Source organism: Saccopteryx leptura, chromosome 5 (assembly GCF_036850995.1).
Source record: "Saccopteryx leptura isolate mSacLep1 chromosome 5, mSacLep1_pri_phased_curated, whole genome shotgun sequence".
In the NCBI taxonomy this organism is placed as follows: domain Eukaryota; kingdom Metazoa; phylum Chordata; class Mammalia; order Chiroptera; family Emballonuridae; genus Saccopteryx; species Saccopteryx leptura.
In genome coordinates, this window is record NC_089507.1 from 110,955,097 (window position 1) to 110,975,216 (window position 20,120).

The 20,120-nt window shown below is 41.9% G+C and overlaps 1 protein-coding gene and 1 non-coding gene across 4 annotated transcripts in view; both read left to right on the plus strand.

Annotated features, from left to right (window-relative positions):
- The window catches only part of CCNY (cyclin Y), a 229,533-nt gene that overhangs the window by 43,688 nt on the left and 165,725 nt on the right, over positions 1-20,120 (plus strand). The window lies entirely within an intron of this gene.
- LOC136407358 (small nucleolar RNA SNORA36 family) lies at positions 10,471-10,603 on the plus strand. Its single transcript, XR_010751903.1, has one exon. It is a non-coding gene; the product is annotated as a small nucleolar RNA SNORA36 family (small nucleolar RNA).

Below are 20,120 nucleotides of genomic sequence, written 5' to 3' on the forward strand. Positions count from 1 at the left end.
CTAGCCTGCTGTGGTCATGCGGAGTGCCCTTCTGTTGGCACTCATAGGTGGTTCATAGGTTTTAGATCCTCAGAGGACCTCGGAGATCATCTTTCTTGACTTTGACTCTACTTAATTAAGGCTCACTGTTATAGAGGTCACTCGGCTAACTGGTGAATGACTAGAAAGACTGAGCTGAGTGGGCAGGTCTCCACACTCTGAACCAGAGCACTTCCCACCACTGAATTCTTAGAGTTTATCTCTGTTTCAGTTCAGAAATTGTTTAGTGTTTTTCTATTTTCTGGTGCAGCAGCAGCCTGCCTGTTATCTTGAGGAAGTTCCTGCTGCTCTGACATCACCAAAATGCAGCCCGCATGCTTCATGGATGTCGCCCAGTGCCAGACATATAAAAAGCAGTTTGCATTTTCAGGCAGAAACATCCCACAGTGTTCTGTGGACGAGATTGTTGAGTATAGGAGGTGCTGGTGACTGTGTGGGTGTCAGTGGGATCAAGGGCAGAGCAGGATGAGTGAGCCTTGACAGATAGCCACCTCTTACCTTGGGCTCCTTAGCACTGTTTCATCCCACCAGAGGCATGGCCGACTGTTAAGGGTATAAACATTGTTTGGCTTCAGAGGTAGATTTGTTGTTAATCACATTTGCGAAGTTAAGGATAATGGCTCAACAGAGTTTAGTGAAGTTGTGGTCTTTAGCAGGATTTTCTACAGATCTGTTTATGTAATCCCTGAAAACTTGGATTGTTGCTTTCAGAAAACACAGAAGAAATTCCAATCAATTCTTTATGGAAAGAATTATGAAAAGATAAATCAATAAATTCTTGGCTTAATATGCTGTTTTGAGAAAACTGCTCCATTGGGTTTTCCCCTATGAAGTTAATCTTGCTTGAAATCTTCATGGGATTTTTTTTTTTTTTTTTTTTTGTATTTTTTTGAAGTGAGAAGCAGGGAGGCAGAGAGATAGACTCCCACATGCGCCTGACCAGGATTCACCCAGCAAGCCCAATAGGGAGCAATGCTCTGCCCATCTGGGGCATTGTTCCGTTGTAACCAGAGCCATTCTACCGCCTGAGGCGGAGGCCATGGAGCCATCCTCAGCACCCAGGCCAACTTTTCTCCAATGGAGCCTTGGCTGCGGGAGGGGAAGAGAGAAATAGAGAGAAAGGAGAGGGGGAAGGGTGGAGAAGCAGATGGGCACTTTTCCTGTGTGCCCTGGCCGGGAATCACACCCAGAACTTCCACACGCTGGGCTCACACTCTATCACTGAGCCAAATGGCCAGGGCCTCTTCATGGGATTTATATTAGTATGCTGAACCAATTTAGGTGAGCTAACGACAGATAAAAAATTGCAGTTGAAATGTGTTTCTGAGATTAAGCTTATTAAAACGTAATTGAGTATTCTTCTGCACATTATCATATATTTCATAACTGTAGCTTAGAGAATTCTATATATTATTAGAATAGGGGTGACCAAATATGTTAATAAAATGCATTTGAATTCTGACCTGTGTTACTTGAAACTTTGCAGACCACCTTTAAGAATACTTACCAGTGCCTGACCTGTGGTAGTGCAGTGGATAAAGCCTTGACCTGGAATGCTGAGGTTGTGGTTCCAAACCTCAGGCTTGCCTGGTCAAGGCACATATATATATGGGAGTTGATGCTTCCTGTTCCTCCCCTGCTTCTCTCTCTCCTCACTAAAAAAAAAAAAAAAAAAGAATACTTAACCAGTATGACCTATATGCTATCTGCATCAGAATTACCTGGATGGCTGGTTGAAAGCTCAGATTATTAAATCAGAATCTACAGACATGGGACTGGGGAATCTGCCTTGATAGTCAGTTGCTCAATGATTTGCCCTAAAGCAGTGGTCCCCAACCTTTTTTGGGCCACGGACAGGTTTAATGTCAGAAAATATTTTCACGGACCGGCCTTTAGGGTGAGACGGATAAATGTATCATGTGACCGAGACAAGCGTCAAGAGTGCATCTTAGATGGATGTAACAGAGGAAATCTGGTCTTTTTTTTTTTTTCTTTTTTTGTATTTTTCTGAAGCTGGAAACTGGGAGAGACAGTCAGACAGTCTCCCGCATGCGCCCGACCGGGATCCACCCGGCACGCCCACCAGGGGGCGATGCTCTGCCCCTCTGGGGCGTTGCTCTGCTGCTACCAGAGCCACTCTAGCGCCTGGGGCAGAGGCCAAGGAGCCATCCCCAGCGCCCGGGCCATCTTTGCTCCAATGGAGCCTCGCTGCGGGAGGGGAAGAGAGAGACAGAGAGGAAGGAGAGGGGTAGGGGTGGAGAAGCAAATGGGCGCTTCTCCTGTATGCCCTGGCCGGGAATCGAACCCGGGACTTCTGCACGCCAGGCCGACGCTCTACCACTGAGTCTACCGGCCAGGGCCAAAATCTGGTCATTTTTGAAAAATAAAACCTCATTCAGACTTAAATATAAATAAAATGGAAATAATGTAAGTTATTTATTCTTTCTCTGTGGACCGGTACCAAAATGGCCCACAGACCGGTACCGGTCTGCGGCCTGGGGGTTGGGGACCACTGCCCTAAAGCCTTAGCTCTTACATGCCTCCCAGCCACCCCAGGGTGTCACTGACTAGTGTGGGTATTGCTCAAAGGGGGCAGTGAACTCTATGTCACCCCACTCATATTCTCTGGACATTTATATGCACTTACTGTGTACTTGGAAGCAGGCTAGCAGTGAAACCTGCATTGAACATTGAATTATAGACTTAGCTAACGGTAGTCCTTGGGTGATAATGATTAGGAATCTTCTGCTCTGTTTTTATTGCCGAGTGATGTGAGGTACTTCATACTCCATACTACTTTTCTTCTTTTGGTCCACTATGTCCTATTTAATCTTGGGATCGAAGCTGTTCAGCCTGTTCATTGTTGATTATTTCACTTGCTGTTCTATGAAGTTTTTAAGAGAGGCTGGATTTCTTTTCCTGTTTTCCTCACAGAACCCCTGTGTCCCATCAGAGCAGGAACTGTACAGGCTGATTTCAGTAGTATGACTGCCCTGCCCATTGTGAGGACACAGCAGGGATGGGAATCCTGGTTGGTGACTGGCGGATGGATGATGCAGGATCCTGGACAGCTAACACTTCTTATTCATTCAACTTGGACTCTCACAAACCCCTTTCATCCTATTTTCACTAGTTCCTGCCTTTATTTTCCGCGGCTGGACTAAGTGGCTTCCTTGCTTCCATCTCTGTGTTTTGACCCATCCATCACAATTTTTTCTTCAGATACTGTACTTGGAACAAGTACCCTCCTCAGTGATCTTTACTGACCTTTCCTGGCTGTGAGGCCCTTAGCAACCTTACTTCTACCTGCCTTTCTAAATGTCTCATCTTCACCTTTTCAAGCCAAGTCTGTAGCAGTGGGTAACAGGTGTTATCACCCCAGTCCCCTGTTTTAGGAGGCTTAGGACAGGGCAGAGATATCGTCATTATGTCCATGGTACAGGCAGGGAGCACAGGATGGAGGCCTAGTGCAAGACTTGAGAACACAGTGCCTGTGTTAGGAAGGCAAGGGGATTTGCAAAAAATAGAGAAGGGTGGTGAGAGAGGACAGGAAGCAGGAGAGCCAGCTGCAAAAGTCAAAGGAAGCAATAGCGTCAAGATGAAGAGGATGGTCCACAGTGTAGTGTTTAGGCCTGTTGATGAAGACTAAGTAGATTCCATTGCATTTGGGGACTTACTGATGGCAGTTTGGTGTGTTCCTTCAAGATTTCAGTGGAGACAGAAGCTAAATTACTACATTCAGGGTGACAAAGGGTGCAGCAACAAGGGCAGAACACGCATTTGTGAGATTTCAAAGTGAGAAGGCATGTTTATTGTTCCAAGTGGCAGATGCTATGTGTTTTGAAGGCTCAGAGGATGGAGCCAGTACAGAGGGAAAGATTCAGAATCATTAAAGAGCCAGCCTGGAAGGGGAGGGAGAGGATGGCATCCTCCCAGAGATCCCACGAGCTGCTATGAGGAAGGAGAGGATGAGGCTTGGGAGTGAGTGCTGCATTCATTTTCCTCTGTCAGGTGCAAGAGGAATTTCACTTGTTAGCATTGTGCATGGCTGGCTTGACTTCATTCTGCCAAGACTGATCTCCTGAAGTCTGTGTTGTGTTACCTTCTCTGCAAAATCTGAGACCACTCATGAGTCTGACATAAGCCTAGTCTTTCACAGTACATGAGGTCATGATGTACGTAAGCCATGACTTAGGGTCATCTCTCTGGCCATGTCCTCGCTGCTTGCCTTCTCAGAGTCTCTGTTCTATTTGTCATTCTTTGGATATTCTCTGGCTCTTTGTGGATGTGCCTTTGCTCATTTTCGCTATGCTTTCGCTGGAGGTTACCCTTTCCACTCTTCCTGCCTTGGTGTCTTATTACCTGTCAGTTAACTGTATATCTTATGTCAGAGCGAATTGAAGCACACTGTTTAAATTATGGTTATTTTTGTTCATGCTTTTCTTTCCTCTGCTTTAAAAACCTGAAAGGATTTTTTTTTATTTATTCATTTTAGAGAGGAGAGAGAAAGGGGGAGAGACAGAGAGGGAGAGAGAGAGGAGAGAGAGAGAAGGTGGGGAGGAGCTGGAAGCATCAACTCCCATATGTGCCTTGACCAGGCAAGCCCAGGGGTTCGAACTGGCGACCTCAGCGTTTCCAGGTCGACGCTTTATCCACTACGCCACCACAGGTCAAAAACCTGAAAGGATTTTAAAGTCTCAGAATAATTTTAAACAAAATAAAATGTGGTAAGAAAATTTATTTAAGTCTCAGAGGACAAGCCTGAGTTAGGCTTGATTTTAAACCCTGACTCTGCTTCTCACTGGGTTTGTTTACATCCTGTTGCTCTCATAATTTACAAACTTGGGATACTGAAATGTACCTTTTAAAAAAGCTGGGCCCCAGGCCTGGCACATAGTAATTGCTCTGTAGACCTTACCACAGTTGTTGATCATGTCTTGCTTGCCAGCAGTGCTTGGTTGAACTTGTGGATGGTGATGAAGGGCAAGGAGAGTGGGCTGGTGTGCTTCTCTCCAGTTCAGCATGTGCAGAGATGGCGTGCTCCGCTTGGTTGTAGAACAGTTCATACAGTGAGGAGGAGTGAGTGCCCCTTCGTGACTATGTTATCCTGTTTTCTCAAGTGCCATGAGCAGATAATGGTTTCATGTTTTCCATTGTGATTGCACAGAAGAAGCATTTATTCTAGGAAAGTAGTATGCACGTGGTTGATGCTGTCATTTTGTACAGTGTTTTCTTTTTTGTCTTGGTGTCTAGTTGTAAACAACACATAGATATTTATTACTTTTATAGCAAGAAGCAAGCTTATAAAATTAAAGTTTCTTGATTAAAATTCCTTAGCTTTGTTTTCACCCACAGAGCTCTGCACATATTGATTTATATTTTGGCCCTCTTCAGAACAAATGCTGAGGCTTAAAAGTTTTAGTAGGGCAGCTATGTAAAGTGTACATATAATATACCTTATGAAACCAGAGAAGCAATATTACCATGTGGTTAATTTTTTTCTTAATAACTTTTAATTTATTTGACATTGTTGCTGGGTAGCTGATTTTTCTAGTTTATTAGTGGGAATACACGTCTTCTAACAGAAAAAGAGGAACAGAAGCTTGCTTTATGGGAACTTGACATACCAGTATAAATATTTTAAAAGAATAATACTCTGTTCATTTCCAGAGTCAGTCACATGGGTTTTTTTTTATTTTTTTATCCATCATGATAAATGAGTGCACACTAATTTTAAGTGCTGTGAAATAGGTCTTGTGACAGAGACCAGTGAATAATAACACTTTCAACCAAGAGATTGTGTTGAGATGTGGGGTGCTGTTTTGTAATTGAGCCAATTAAAAATATTCTGTTGCATAGTGGCGCAACTTTGATCTTCGTAAATTGTTTCTTGGTTTGTCAGATATGCATTCTGAAACTATTTATATTCCCAGCATGCTAGAGGTTCTAATATATGTGTTTCTAGAAAATAGGTGAATATGCCAAGATAATGCTGACAAACTGTGAAAAAGGTGAGAAATTTAGATTGTTAAAACCAGGATGCAAAAGAGAAGCATATTGTCAGCACTTGTTAGGAAGTGGTGCTAAGCAGGCACCCCGCTGCATATAATTTAACAGGAAAAAGGGCTTTTAAGAATAAGGGTTCAAACTGTCAGAAAGGCCATTGAAAGTTTAGGAGGAAGAGTGTAGATAGATTGGCTGGTGCTTCTTAGGGAATGAGGAGGGTGCTGGAAGTGGGGCAGGGAAGGAATATTAAAAGATTAATTTCTGGGGGGAAAAGATTTAAAATATAGTGTATTAGTTTTCTGTTACTACTGTATCCATTGATGACAAACTTAATGGCTTACATAACACAGATTTATTATTTTACAATACATTATTGTTGGAAGTCAGCTGTGGTCTCAGGTGTGCAAAAATCGGGTTGTTAAGGCTGTGTACCTTTTAGGGTGTTCTAGGAAAAAGCCCCTTCCTGGCCAATTCCTGCTCCTGGAAGTTGTTCCCATTCCTTGACCCATCCTTAAAGCGAGCACAGTGGTTGAGTTCCTCTCTCATCTCACCTTCTGCCTCCTCTTCACTCTGGCCCACCTGGAACGTCCAGGCTGACCTCTGTATTTTGAAGTCAGCTGATGAGCAATTTTAATTTTTTCTGCTACCTTAATTCCCTGTTGCCAAGAAAGATAACATAATTCTAGATTTTGGGAATTAGGACATGGACATTTTTGGAGTTGGAGGTCATTATTTTACCACATAAAAGATGCAGTTTCTTTATACTTTTATTCCAGTTAAAAGTTATATAAAATACATGCTTTTGTGTTGTGTAAACTATAAAACACATTCTTAATTCTGTGATTATACCTTTAAGGGGTCACTATTTTTTAGTATTCTCAGTAATATTCTTTGAATTTTGTTAAGGTAGTGAAATTCAGGGGGACCCGTTCTTTTCTAAAAATCACCTGAGACTTGGTTTCAGTATAATTAGGCCTTAGTTTTCACTGCGTTGCAAATGTGGTAAATATTGCAAACCCTCAGTTATAGCAAATCCACCTTTGGAATTCTGTAGTAGCACTGAAACTTACAAAGAGTTGAAAAAAATTTTAAGTGAAGAAATGAGGCGTCTGACTGTAACAGGTGTGTTGAGAGGAGCTTCCTAAATGCAGAAAGTGAAGTGCTCTTCTTGCCTGTTGGTGCTGTAGTAGGCAGTGTGATGGGGAGCTCAGGAGCATGGCAGGTAGCAGGAGGAAAGGGACACTAAGGGTAGAAGTAAGATGCAATGAGAGAATAAACCATAGGCACCTACAACAAAAGAAACTGAATGGAAAACTGCTCCGTATTTGGGGGTGGGTTGAGGGCAGGAAAGCTGCTACCTACACTGCACCTCAAAGTTAGGGGTGATTTTTGAATCCATTTCTCCAAGTCTGAGCTGTGGTACATCATGACCTCCTTAAGGAAAGGAACTGTCTTATCTCAGTATTTCCTCAGTTAAATTTTTTGGTCTCAGGACTTCATTTACAGTGTTAAAATTATTGAAACCACTATAACTTGTTGGCAGGAATGTAAAATGATTCAGTCACTGTAAAACAGTTTGGTGGTTCCTGATAGCAAGATAAACGTAGCTACCCTATGACCCATCATTTTCTCTCCTAGGTATATACTAAGGAGAATTGAAACATGTTCATACAAAAACTTGTAGGTGAATGTTCATAAGAGCATTATTCATAATAATCAAAAAGTGGGAACACCCAAATGTCCATCAATGGATGAATGGATAAACAAAATGTGTTGCATCTATACATATTAGCCATAAAAAGTAGAGAAGTACTGATACATGCATGCTGTAGCATGAATGATACTTGAAAACACATTGCATCCAGTATGATTCCATTCATGTGGGATACCTAGAGTAGACAGATCCATAAGCTTTAATTTTTTTTTAATTTTTAAAGACTTTATTCATTTTAGAGAGGAGAGAAAGAGAGAGAAGGGAGGAGCAGGAAGCATCAACTCCCATATGTGCCTTAACCAGGCAAGCCCAGGGTTTTGAACCAGCGACCTCAGCATTCCAGGTTGACGCTTTATGCACTGCACCACCACAGGTCAGGCCAAGACAGATCCTTAGGAACCAGAGTAGGTGAGTAGTTGCCAGGGACTGAGGAGAGAGGGGAGAGTGGGAGTGACTGCTAGTGGGATTTCTTAGTGTGACAAAATGCTCTGGAATTGGATAATGCTGATGTACAACCTTATGAATATACTAGAAACCATTGAAAGCCTAAGTAATAAATTTTATGGTATGTGAATTATATCTTAATAAAAATTATTAAATACCTCAGAGATTTTGTCTATCATATTAGAAATGTGTTGTTGTTTTTTTAGTGAGACAGAGACGGAGAGAGGGACAGATAGGGACAGACAGACAAGAAGGGAGAGAGGTGAGAAGCATCAATTCTTTGTTGGAGGCACCTTAGTTGTTCATTGATTGCTTTCTTGTATGTGCCTTGACCGGGGGCTCCAGCAGGGCCAGTGACCCCTTGCTCAACCCAGTGACCTTGGGCTTCAAGCCCTTCAGGCTAAAGCCAGGGACCATGATCCCACGCTTAAGCTGGTAACCCTGTGCTCAAGCCAGATGAGCCTGTGTTCAAGTCAGCCATCTTGGGGTTCCAGATATGGGTCCTCTGTACCACTGCCTGGTCAGGCCATATTAGAAATTAAAATTAATAATTTAAAAATAATTTACATGAAAATAATATGACATACTTATGATATTAACATAAATTTTAAAAAATTTTATTGTATTGATTTTAGAGAGGAAGGGGAGACAGAGAGAGACGGGAACATCAGCCTGCTCTTGTATGTGCCTTGACTAGGGATTGAACTGGCAACCTCTGTGCTTTGGGACAATGTTCTAACCAATGGAGCTATCTGGCCAGGGCAACATAAATAAAATTTTTTATAAAAAATGGTAAAATTTTCCAAACAAAATATTTGGTGAAAAGAATACCTTTGTCTTACACAGTGTGTCTGTAAAGTCATGATGCACTTTTGACCAGTCACAGGAAAGCAACAAAAGACAATAGAAATGTGAAATCTGCACCAAATAAAAGGAAAACCCTCCCAGATTCTGTAGGATGATGTGGCAGCATGTGCGCATGTGCAGATGATGACGTAACACCGTGTATACAGTGGAGTAGCCCACGGCCATGGCAGTCGAGATGTGGACGGTACAGAGGAAAGTTCAGTGTGTTCTGTGGCTCACTAAATTCGAATCTGTGACCAAAGTGCAACGTGAATATCGGCATGTTTATAACGAAGCGCCACCACATAGGAATAACATTACTCGGTGGGATAAGCAGTTGAAGGAAACCGGCAGTTTGGTGGAGAAACCCCGTTCTGGTAGGCCATCAGTGACGAGTCTGTAGAGAGGCTATACGGGATAGCTACCCAAGGAGCCCTAAAAAATCTGTGTGTAAGCCCACATCGAACTGCACTGAATAGGTATGAAACTGGGAGAGTTTTCCTTTTATTTGGTGCAGATTTCACATTTCTGTCGTCTTTTGTTGCTTTCCTGTGACCCGTCAAAAGTGCACCATGACTTTACAGACACAGTGTAGTTTTAAAATTATATGTTTAATAGAAAGCAGAATCCCATAGGTGCTTCTATAGTCTTTTGTGATGCACTGCTTTTGTTGAAAAATATGAAAAAAATCTAGCTATACAGAGATGTACTTGGGAAAAAAGGAGGTATTTTTTTTAAATTAAAAAGTACTATTTTTCCAATTTTGTTACAATATAATAGATGTACAACACAGTGGAAGCTTCAGGTTTGCAGCATAGTGGTTTGACTTGCATATACACTGCTCACAAATTAGGGGATATTTTATCGCTTCATATTACTTTTGAAATATCCCCTAATTTTTGTGAGCAGTATATTATAAAATGATCACCATAGTAAGTTTTGGTAATATTTTTTTATCTCATAGATACAAAAAGAAGAAAATGTTTTTTTCCTTGTGATAAGAACTTTTAGGATTTATACTCTTAACAACTTTTAAATATACCGTACAGCAAGGTTAACTATAATTGTCATGTTATACATTACATTCCTCCTACTTCTCTTTCTTACAGCTAGGAGTTTGTACCTTTTGATCACCTTCCTACAATTCCTTCACTTCCCATTTTGCGTCTGGTAACCACAAATCTGATCTCTTTATTTTATGAGTGTTTTAAAATTATATGTATAAATGTGATTATTATTTCTGACTTAATTCACATAGCATAATGTTCTCATGGGCCGTCCACGTAGTCTCAAATGGCAGTGTATCCTACTTTTTTTTTAATGGATGAATAATTATGTATGCTACAACTTCTTTATTCATTCATCCATTGATGGACACTTAAATTGTTTCCATGTCTTGGCTATCGTAGAATGCTGCTGTTTTCCAAAGTGTTGAGTTCAGTTCAGGTAGCTTCTCTGTTCTGTTCATTAAACTGTGGGGCATTGAAGCACAGGCTAGGGGAGATGATTGAAGAGAAAGAATTTCTCTATTCCTTTACCTGCCGGTCTGCAAACATGCACACACACAAAAAAACAAAAAGAATGCTGCTGTGAATATGAGGTGCAGATAATCTCTTTGACATAGTGTTTTTGTTTTCTTTGGATATATTCCCAGAAGTAGAATTGCTGGGTGTTCTACTTTAAATTTTTTGAGGAACCTCCACAGTTTTTCATAGAGGCTGTACCAACTTGCAGTTCCACCAACAGTGCACTGGGTTCTCTTTTCTTCACATCTTCACCAACCCGTATTATTTCTTGTCTTCATGATAATAGCCATTCTATCAGGTGTGAGGTACAGTTTACTGTGGTTTAATTTGCATTTCACTGATATTAATGAGGTTGAGTACCTTTTCATTTACCTGATGGCCATTTGTATATCTTCTTTGGAAAAATGTTCAGGTCGTTTGCCCATTTTTAAGTTGGATTATTGTTGTTACTGAGTTCTTAATATATTTTGGATATTAATCCCTTATTGGATGTATTATTGGCAAATGTCTTCTCACATTCAGTAAGCTGCCTTTTGGTTTTGTTGAGAGAGATGTATACACACACACACATATTTTTATTTTTTTGCTGTGCAACTCTTTAGTTTGGTGGAGTCCTCATTTGTTTATTTTTGATTTTATTGTTTGTTCTTTAGGTGTCATATCCAAAAAGTAGTTCATGTCAAGGAGCTTTTTTTTTTTTTTTACAGAGAGAGGGATAGACAGGGACAGACCAGACAGACAGGAAAGGAGAGATGAGAAGCATCAATCATTAGTTTTTCATTGCGCAGTGACACCTTAGTTGTTCATTGATTGCTTTCTCATATGTGCCTTGACCGCGGGCCTTCAGCAGACCGAGTAACCCCTTGCTCGAGCCAGCGACCTTGGGTCCAAGTTGGTGAGCTTTTGCTCGAACCAGATGAGCCTTCGCTCAAGCTGGTGCCCTCGGGGTCTCGAACCTGGGTCCTTGGCATCCCAGTCCAACGCTCTGTCCACTGCGCCACTGCCTGGTGAGGCTCAAGGAGCTTTTTTCTGTATGTTTTCTTCTAGGAGTTTCATGGTTTCAGGTCTTACTTTAAGTCTTTAAGTCATTTTGAGTTAATTTTGGTGAGAAATATAAGGTAGGGGTCTAGTTTATTCTTTTGCATATGAGTATTCAGTTTTCTCACCACTATTTATTGAAGAGACTGTCTTTTCTTAATTGTATATTCTTGGTTCCATTGTCAAATATTGACTGTATATGCTTAGGTTTATTTTGGAGATTTATTCTGTCCATTGTTCTGTGTGTGTCTGTTTTTCTGCTAGAACCATACTGTTTTGATTACTGTAGCTTTGTGATATAGCTGCAAGTCAGAAAGTGTGATGTCTCTCGCTTTGTTCTCTCTTAGGATTGCTTTGGCTATTGAGGATCTCTGTTATTCCATGTAAATTTTAGAATTTCTTTTTCTATCTGTAAAAAATACGTTTGGAATCTTAATAGGGATTGTATTGAACTATAGATAGCTTTTGGTACTATGGGCATGTTCAGACAGACTCCCGCATGCTCCCGACCGGGATCCACCCAGCATGCCCACCAGGGGGCGATGCTCTGCCCCTCTGGGGCATTGCTCTGTTGCAACGAGAGCCATTATAGTGCCTGAGGCAGAGGCCATAGAGCCATCCTAGCACCCAGGCCAACTTTGCTCCAATGGAGCCTTGGCTGCGGGAGGGGAAGAGAGAGACAGAGAGGAAGGAGAGGGGGAGGGGTGGAGAAGCAGATGGGTGCTTCTCCTGTGTGCCCTGGCCGGGAATCGAACCCAGGACTCCTGCATGCCAGGCTGGCGCTCTACCACTGAGCCAACCGGCCAGGGCCTGGTACTGTGGGCATTTTAATAACTTAATTCATCCAGTCCATGAATATGGGGATACCTTTTCATTTGTTTATGTCTTAGATTTCTTTCATTAAAGTTCTGTAGTTTTCAGTGTAGAGATTTATGTCTTTGATTAGATTTATTCCTAGGGATTTTATTCTTTTTGATGTTATTGTAAGTGGGATCATTTTTGATATTTGAAATACAACTTTATTATGAATCTAAACAAAAAGGAATGTGAATGACAGTAACAAGCAGGGTTTCACCACTGAATATTGTGATGCTACTGCAGCAATTTTACTCAGTAAAGGAACAGTTGCATTCCAAAACAGCTAAATATGCAGTTCCAAAAATGAAGGTATTCTTTCTTTAACTGCCACACATACTCTGAAGCCCATTTGTCTACTTCCACATCCCAAGGATTAAACGTGCTAAGTGACATCATAAAGTGGAATACACGTGGCATTGTTTTACTTTTCAGATAATTCATTGTTAGTGTATAAAAAAATTACTGAGTTTTACATATTAACTTTGTATCTTGAAACTTCACTGAATTTTTTGGTGGAATCTTAAGATTTTTCTCTATAAGAAATTATGTCATCTGCAAATAGAGCCAACTTTACTTCTTCCTTTCAAGTTCTGATTTGCTTTTCTTCCTCTTGCCTGATTGCTCTGGTTAGGATTTCCAGTCCTGTGTTGAATAGGATTGGAGAGAAGAAGGGGCATCCTTGCCTTGTTTCTTATCTTAGATGAGTAACTTTCAACCTTTCTCATTGGGTATGATGGTAGTGGTGTGGTTGGGAGTATTTTTTTATATCCTTTTTTACATAATGTGGATAGTCTTTGGACTTGATAGGTGGTAGTTTATTAAAGGTAGTTGCAGTATGAAATCTAAAGCAATTTATTGTTCCATTACAAATTTATTGATCTTGCTTGTACTTTGAATGGATTTTTTTTACCCATGCAAGATTTTGTAACTTCATGGTTTGATCATTTGGAAAATACTGGTTTACTTAGTTCTGTAGATCTTCTAGATGTTGACATATTTTCTCTCTCTACCTGAAATTACACTTTGCTTGTCAGAAAAGTCTTCATTATTGGGAAGCATCAAGGTTATGGTGGCAGATAAGAGTTTTTCAGAGCTCTAACTTCTAGGTAAAAGCTTGCATTTATTATTGGCAATAAATGTTTAAGTTTAACATTGTTAAACATTTTTCAAAAGTTAATGAACACTCAAATCTGAATAAACCATTGTTTATTATTGTTATTTCAGGTAAAAATGGTGTTCAGGTGAAAAAGGTGCTGTTCTAGCTCACAGCCCACACAGTCACCATGTGTTTCAAGTACTTTCCTCAGTCTGGCCGTTGAAGTACTTCTCGTTTTATCACACAAAATATTAAAAAATATGTCCTCAAAGTAGAGATTTAATAAAATTAATAATCCTCACAATTTTATCAAAGGCACTGTTAAGCGAAACTGGCCTTTCTCCTGACATCAGTGCATGAGGTGAAGAAGACAAGTCACTGCTGGTACAGTTTGCTGTCACTAGTTTGACTTCCCAGAGGTGTCAACAGTTTTACCTGTTATGTATTTGTACCATTACTGCAGATGTTAACACAATGAAATGGGAAAACAGTCTTAGTATTAAAGTGCAATTAGTTTTTAACCTGCAGACCCTTGAAAACTTGGGGAACCCTGGGGACTGAGGAATCAGCTTTGAGAACTGCTGGACGGCACATCGTTGATGTTAAGTACAGTAATACTAAACTGATACTGTTGTATTAGAAGTCTTCATAGTTTCTGTCTTTTTGGTCCAGGCCCTTATCTCTTCATCACTAGTACTGGGGTCAGTGCCTCAAAGGGAGCAGGACTTGGGTAAATAATGTAATGAATGTATGAACTCCTGTGGGCTGGGATTGTTAAAGAGTCTGGATGCTCAGGGAGAGAGGCTGCTTTCCTGGATGTATAATTTATCAGATAGTGCTTTTTTGGTAACTTTCATGAAAAATGACATTTTCCTTAGGTGTCCTAGATAACTGAAGAATTTGCATATTTGACATTTGGCTGTTTATCTAGATCTTAGAGGATTTTGTAGGTGATGCTTGAGCTCATAAAGATGTTTCAGGCAGGTGCAGTATGTATGATTTCCAAAAGTCACCTCTTTCCAGGAGTTGGCCCATGTTTCCATTTGGACACACAGGCAGAGCGCGGATGCTAGTGCAGTGGGAGGGAGCATTGGCTGTCCTCTGCACAGTATCACAGCTTGAGGTAGCTGAGACATGGGGCTGAGCAGCACCTTCCAGATCAACCAGTGCCAAAGCTGCAGCCAGTACTCTGCGTTCTGCTTGATCCATTTCTACATTAAGTCCTGGCTTCTCAGCACTTTGAACAATGTCTCGTTTGTTTGTTTTTAATTTGGTGACTGAAAGGTCATAAGTATTGGAGCCATAATCAAAGAGTTAGAAGAGTTTTTGTACACTTGATCCCAACCCTCATATTTGGATAACTAAGCTGGAAGTGTTTGTTGTTATATTTAGATTTTTCAGAATGGACATCTGTTTGGCTTCTGAGTGTTTCCTTATTATGAAAGTGCTGTTGTAAGTGGGAGAAGTTGCTTTCTTATGGTAGGTTGAGTAGATTGAGTCTCTGGATTTTGACCAAGATACTCTCTTCTTATAAAGGACTTGGGTTGGAAGGGGACCCCAGATGTTGGACCTGGTGGATGTGCCTGTGATATGTGATCTTTAGTGTTTTACACTGTAAGAGATTTGGCCTGATGTTAACCTACTTATGTGGGTTTTTTTCTTAGAAGGAGTTACTGAGTTCTCTATTATTGTTGTTATTATTATTTTATTTATTTATTTTTATGACAGAGAGAGAAAGAGAGACAGGGACAGATAGGGACAGACAGACAGGAAGGTGAGAGATGAGAAGCATCAATTCTTTTGTTGTGGCACCTTCGTTGTTCATTGATTGCTTTCTCATGTGTGCCTCGACTGGGGGGCTACAGCAGACCGAGTGATCCTGTGGTTAAGCCGGCGACCTCAGGGTCTCGAACCTGGGTGCTCTGCGGCCCAGTCCGACACTCTATCCACTGTGCCACCACCTGGTCAGGCTCTGTTATTATTTTTTATACTGGGGGGGTATATATGTAATGAGAGTTAGGAGGGTTTTTTATTTTGTTTTGTTTTAGCGAACTAGAAGCTTCCCACAAAAGCCTTACCAGCAGAGATAGGTGGGAGCAGTGGGAGCAGAGCTAGGTGTCTGAGAGAGAGAAGGACCACCATCTCAGCGCTGTACGTTTGTTGGCATGACAGTTCTCAGTGTAATGTCTCATATCCTGCCTGATTTGATGCTCACCATGATCTAATTAGACCGGTGGTGTAGAAAATGAGACTCATCAGTGTTATTCTAAGGTCAAATGGGTAGTCAGTGGTGGATAGTGTTGGAATCCATGGGAGTCCAAAAGACCAGAGTAACAGGCTTTATTGAAAGAAAGAAAGGAACCCTGCCGGGCACTTCTCCCGGGTAGAAGAGCACCAGTACCAGCTAGGGGGACAAATTAAATGGGGTCAAGAAGAATTTTGAGCATGTGGGTGTTGAATCAGAAGTCCTGGTGTGTCCAGAGCCCCTCCTTGGGGCAGCTTGTTGGAATTCCTCTGTCTCAGGGGCGATAGTCCAGTAAGGGTGAGGTCTGACAGATAAGCGGAACATCAAGAGGGCAGTTTGGAATACACATATCTATCAGATAGGTGCTGTGGACCAGCGTGGCTAATAATTGTCCAGGTCCTGAGTGAGAATGGTGCAGAATGAGAAATAAACTCAGGGAGAAAAAGGATGGGATTGGGAGGTCTCTGCACAGCGGATAGTTTGCAAGAGCAAGTCTCCACCCCCAAACCCTTTTATAGGGCAAAGCAGTCATTAGCAAATCAAAGAGATCTCTGATACAAAGTCACATTTCCAAGGCAACCCAAGAATTCTCCCAAGTGCAGAAAAGTCTCCACCTTGCATAACATCTTAACTTCACAAAACAAAGGGCAAACAGCTAACAGGGAAGTGTGGAGAAGAGCATGTAAATTGCCTTTACCAACTGAAACAAACAGTTGTGGGGAAGAACTTAGCCTTTAGCAGCTTAATCAAGTAAATGAGGTGGTTGGATGAGACCAGTAGAAATACTCAGCTTCATAGCCAATATGGAGTTGTAGGGAAGAGCTTTAGCTCAGGGGTCGGGAACCTTTTTGGCTGAGAGAGCCACGAACACCACATATTTTAAAATGTAATTCCGTGAGAGCCATACAACAACCCGTGTATGTTACGCATTATCCAATAAAAATTTGATGTTGTCCCGGAGGACAGCTGTAATTGACTCCAGCCACCCGCAACCATGAACATGAGCAGTAGGAAATGAATGGATTGTAATACATGAGAATGTTTTATATTTTTAACATTTTTTTATTAAAGATTTGTCTGCGAGCCAGATGCAACCATCAAAGGAGCCACATCTGGCTTGTGAGCCATAGGTTCCCGACCCTTGCTTTAGTTTAAGCCTTAAACTGAGAGAGCTTTGCCAGCTTGCAGTCCCCTACAGCTAGGCACCAGTCCTCAGGCCTCCTGCCTCCTGATAGATGCATGTGTGTTTGTAACCAAGCTAGGCTTGTTTTATTTGTGAGGGGGGTACTCATGGCTACAGTCAAGGCAGACAGTGGAGGATCTGGTGTGCTGAGTGGCTCTGGCTCCCTTGCTCAGATATAGGTTGAAGTCAGGAGTAGACAGGAGCTTTCAGTTGGAAATGCAGTAACCACACTCAGCATAGATGGAATCCCATCCAAAGTCTAGTTCATATGTCAAAGGCTGATGGGGCAACATTCACACCAAGAGAGTATGAAAGATCTTATTCACATAATGAAGTTTTGAGGCTCTTGAGCAGGCTGAAGTGTCTTGAGAGAGCAGGGGAAGGAGACTGACTGGCTTGGCTTATACAGTGTTTAGAGGTGAGATCTGCTTAGGACTTCCTTGCCCACTTGTCTGGAATTGTGTGGTTTGGAACTCCTGCTGGGGCAACATTCACACCAAGAGAGTATGAAAGATCTTATTCACATAATGAAGTTTTGAGGCTCTTGAGCAGGCTGAAGTGTCTTGAGAGAGCAGGGAAAGGAGACTGACTGGCTTGACTTATACAGTGTTTAGAGGTGAGATCTGCTTAGGACTTCCTTGCCCACTTGTCTGGAATTGGGTGGTTTGGAACTCCTGCATATGCCAAAGGAGGGAGCACCAGGCTTTCTTGCCAGCTTGCCCAAACGTGGGCAGAAAGGGAAGGTGGGAGGTGGTAGGGCTTTGAGAACTGTCAGCAGTCAAATGGTGAAAAGGAGCCAGATTGTATTACTGGAAAACGTCTTTCTGCAGAGACATAGCAGCTAGCAGTTTAGTGGTAAGGGAGGGATAAAGGAGTGGCTGGAAGGATTTGTGGATTTAGCTGTGTTACCACCCTGCATGACTCAGCTTTACATATCCTGTAACTCCACATTTCCTCTGCTGTGCTGGTTGATTTAGAATGGTAGACTCTGGGAACAAAGGGAAATGTGTGGGAAAGATGAGGAAGGGGTGGAGGAAAGCTGTGGATGCAGGGATATGGCTGACTTGAGAACTTGATTCTCTTTGTTATCCATCCCAGTCCAGTTTTACCCTGGGAGTTGTTAGGAAGAAAGTTAATTTGGGCCAGCACTCTGTTGGAGGATTTGAAATCTCATTTCAGCACACAGGAAGGGGATCATAGCCATCCCCATCTAGGCATTGTAGCACTTAGCAAGCTCTACCCCATGATGCAGGTTGTGCAGAATAAAGGCATGCCAGTGAGTCATAGGTTGTAGATATAAGGTATTTTTCCTCTCCGAGGAAGAAGGAAGGGGCATAGCCACCAAGTGTGGATAAGCTAAAGCTTTATTGAATACAGCACTTCTCGGACGAGATTCACTGGCCTGGGAGATGGAGGTCAGAAAAATCGTGCAGAGAGACGCATGGGGCAAATTTAAAGGGGTCCTCTAGGGTGGTCAAGCTAATGTGACGTAGCAAAATCTCACTGGCTGGCAGACGGTCGCTCTTTTCCAAAGGACTCCTGGGAAGTTTCTTTTGGCGCACATGGTTGTGGGCGGTTCTAGCCAAAGTTCCCAGGTGTGGGTTCCTCACATGACCTTCCCCGATTGCTGACCACTTTACAGTAGGAGGAGGGCTACTCGGTGATAGAACTTTTTGAACTTGGAAAACTGTTGATTAGGTTATACTTGGGAGATGGTTTTTGGAAGCCTGTAGGACATGAACTCTAGCAGAGTACAATGTAGTCAGATGTTTTTAGTATTATGGATTAATGATAACATTGGATGGTGTCATCATTGCGGCTTATGTTCTAGCTCTTAAAACATGCTTTCATTGTCACGTTGCTTTAGTGGAGAGGAAGGTTGATGGTGCTCTTGGGTCCCTTGGCACTCAAGAAGTGATGTGTTTGTTGTTTGTTCTGTTTTGGAAGATGACTTTGCTGAGGCCAGTGTAGTCTGTCAGAAACATGTGCTCTTAACTCTTATGATGATTTCTCAAGTCAAATGTACTGGAATGTTTTTTCCTGTTTTGATCTGGCTGAGCTGCTGTCTACAGTTTTATCTAACTGTGCATATTGTGCACGTTCAGGCCATCCCCCACTCCAGCTACATGGAAGGTACTTTTGTCTGATCCTGGGTGTTTTCTCTGGTTTATAGTATATCCTCTGAGTTTTGCTGTGACATTTTGCTCCTTCATTTGTCTAATGAACAGATAGTGATGAATGCCCATTCTTTCCTCAGTATGGAATGCCTTAGAATCATTGGTAGTGTGTTTTATATTCAATTCATACAGCATTTTGGGGTTTTTTCCCTCACTCAGAACAATCCTCATGATTGTTGTGTCTTGTGCTGGTGTCCGATCCATGAAAAGTGGAAAGATTCCAGTTATTTCTTGGGCTAGGATTAGTCTCAGATCAGTGAGGGCTTGGATCCAGAAATGCTGGTCCAATTTTGGTTGGTGTTTTGAAACAAATGCCTGGAGTCATCCGGCATCATAGAACTGAAGTGCTTATGGGTGAGGCATCGATGATGCAGTGGTCACTAGGAGATGACTGGTGGTCAGAATTTATTTCTGGGATGCCCTTCCCTTTCAGCTGCACTCCTGATTTACTAAACCTAGGAATTGAGCCCCCTTCCCAGTATGGGATACATAATGAGGTATTAGAGCCCAAAGGGTTCTTAGCCAACCTTATTTCTTTTTGTTTCATATATAAGGGAACATAATAATAACAACTTGGTTCAAACATCCATTTTGAAAAAATTTTAAAGTATACAGAAGGAAAGAGAATAATATAATGAATCTCTCTATATTCATTACCTGGATTTAGTCATTTCAAGGTGTTGCCCAGGTACAGTTGCTACATACAGTCTCTGACTTTGGTTTCATTCCTCACTACGCAGCAGATGGTATTACAGCTCCATCTTAAAAGTGAGGAAACGGAGGTCCAGAGAGATGCCATACCTTGCCCTGAGCCACACAGCCAGCAGCCACCATTCAGGGCCTTTGTTCATAACCCTCTCCATCACACTGCCCACAGATGTGCCCACTTGTCCGATGTCTGCAATAAGCCTGAGTCTGACTATAAGTGGGCCAGGAGATCTGACTACT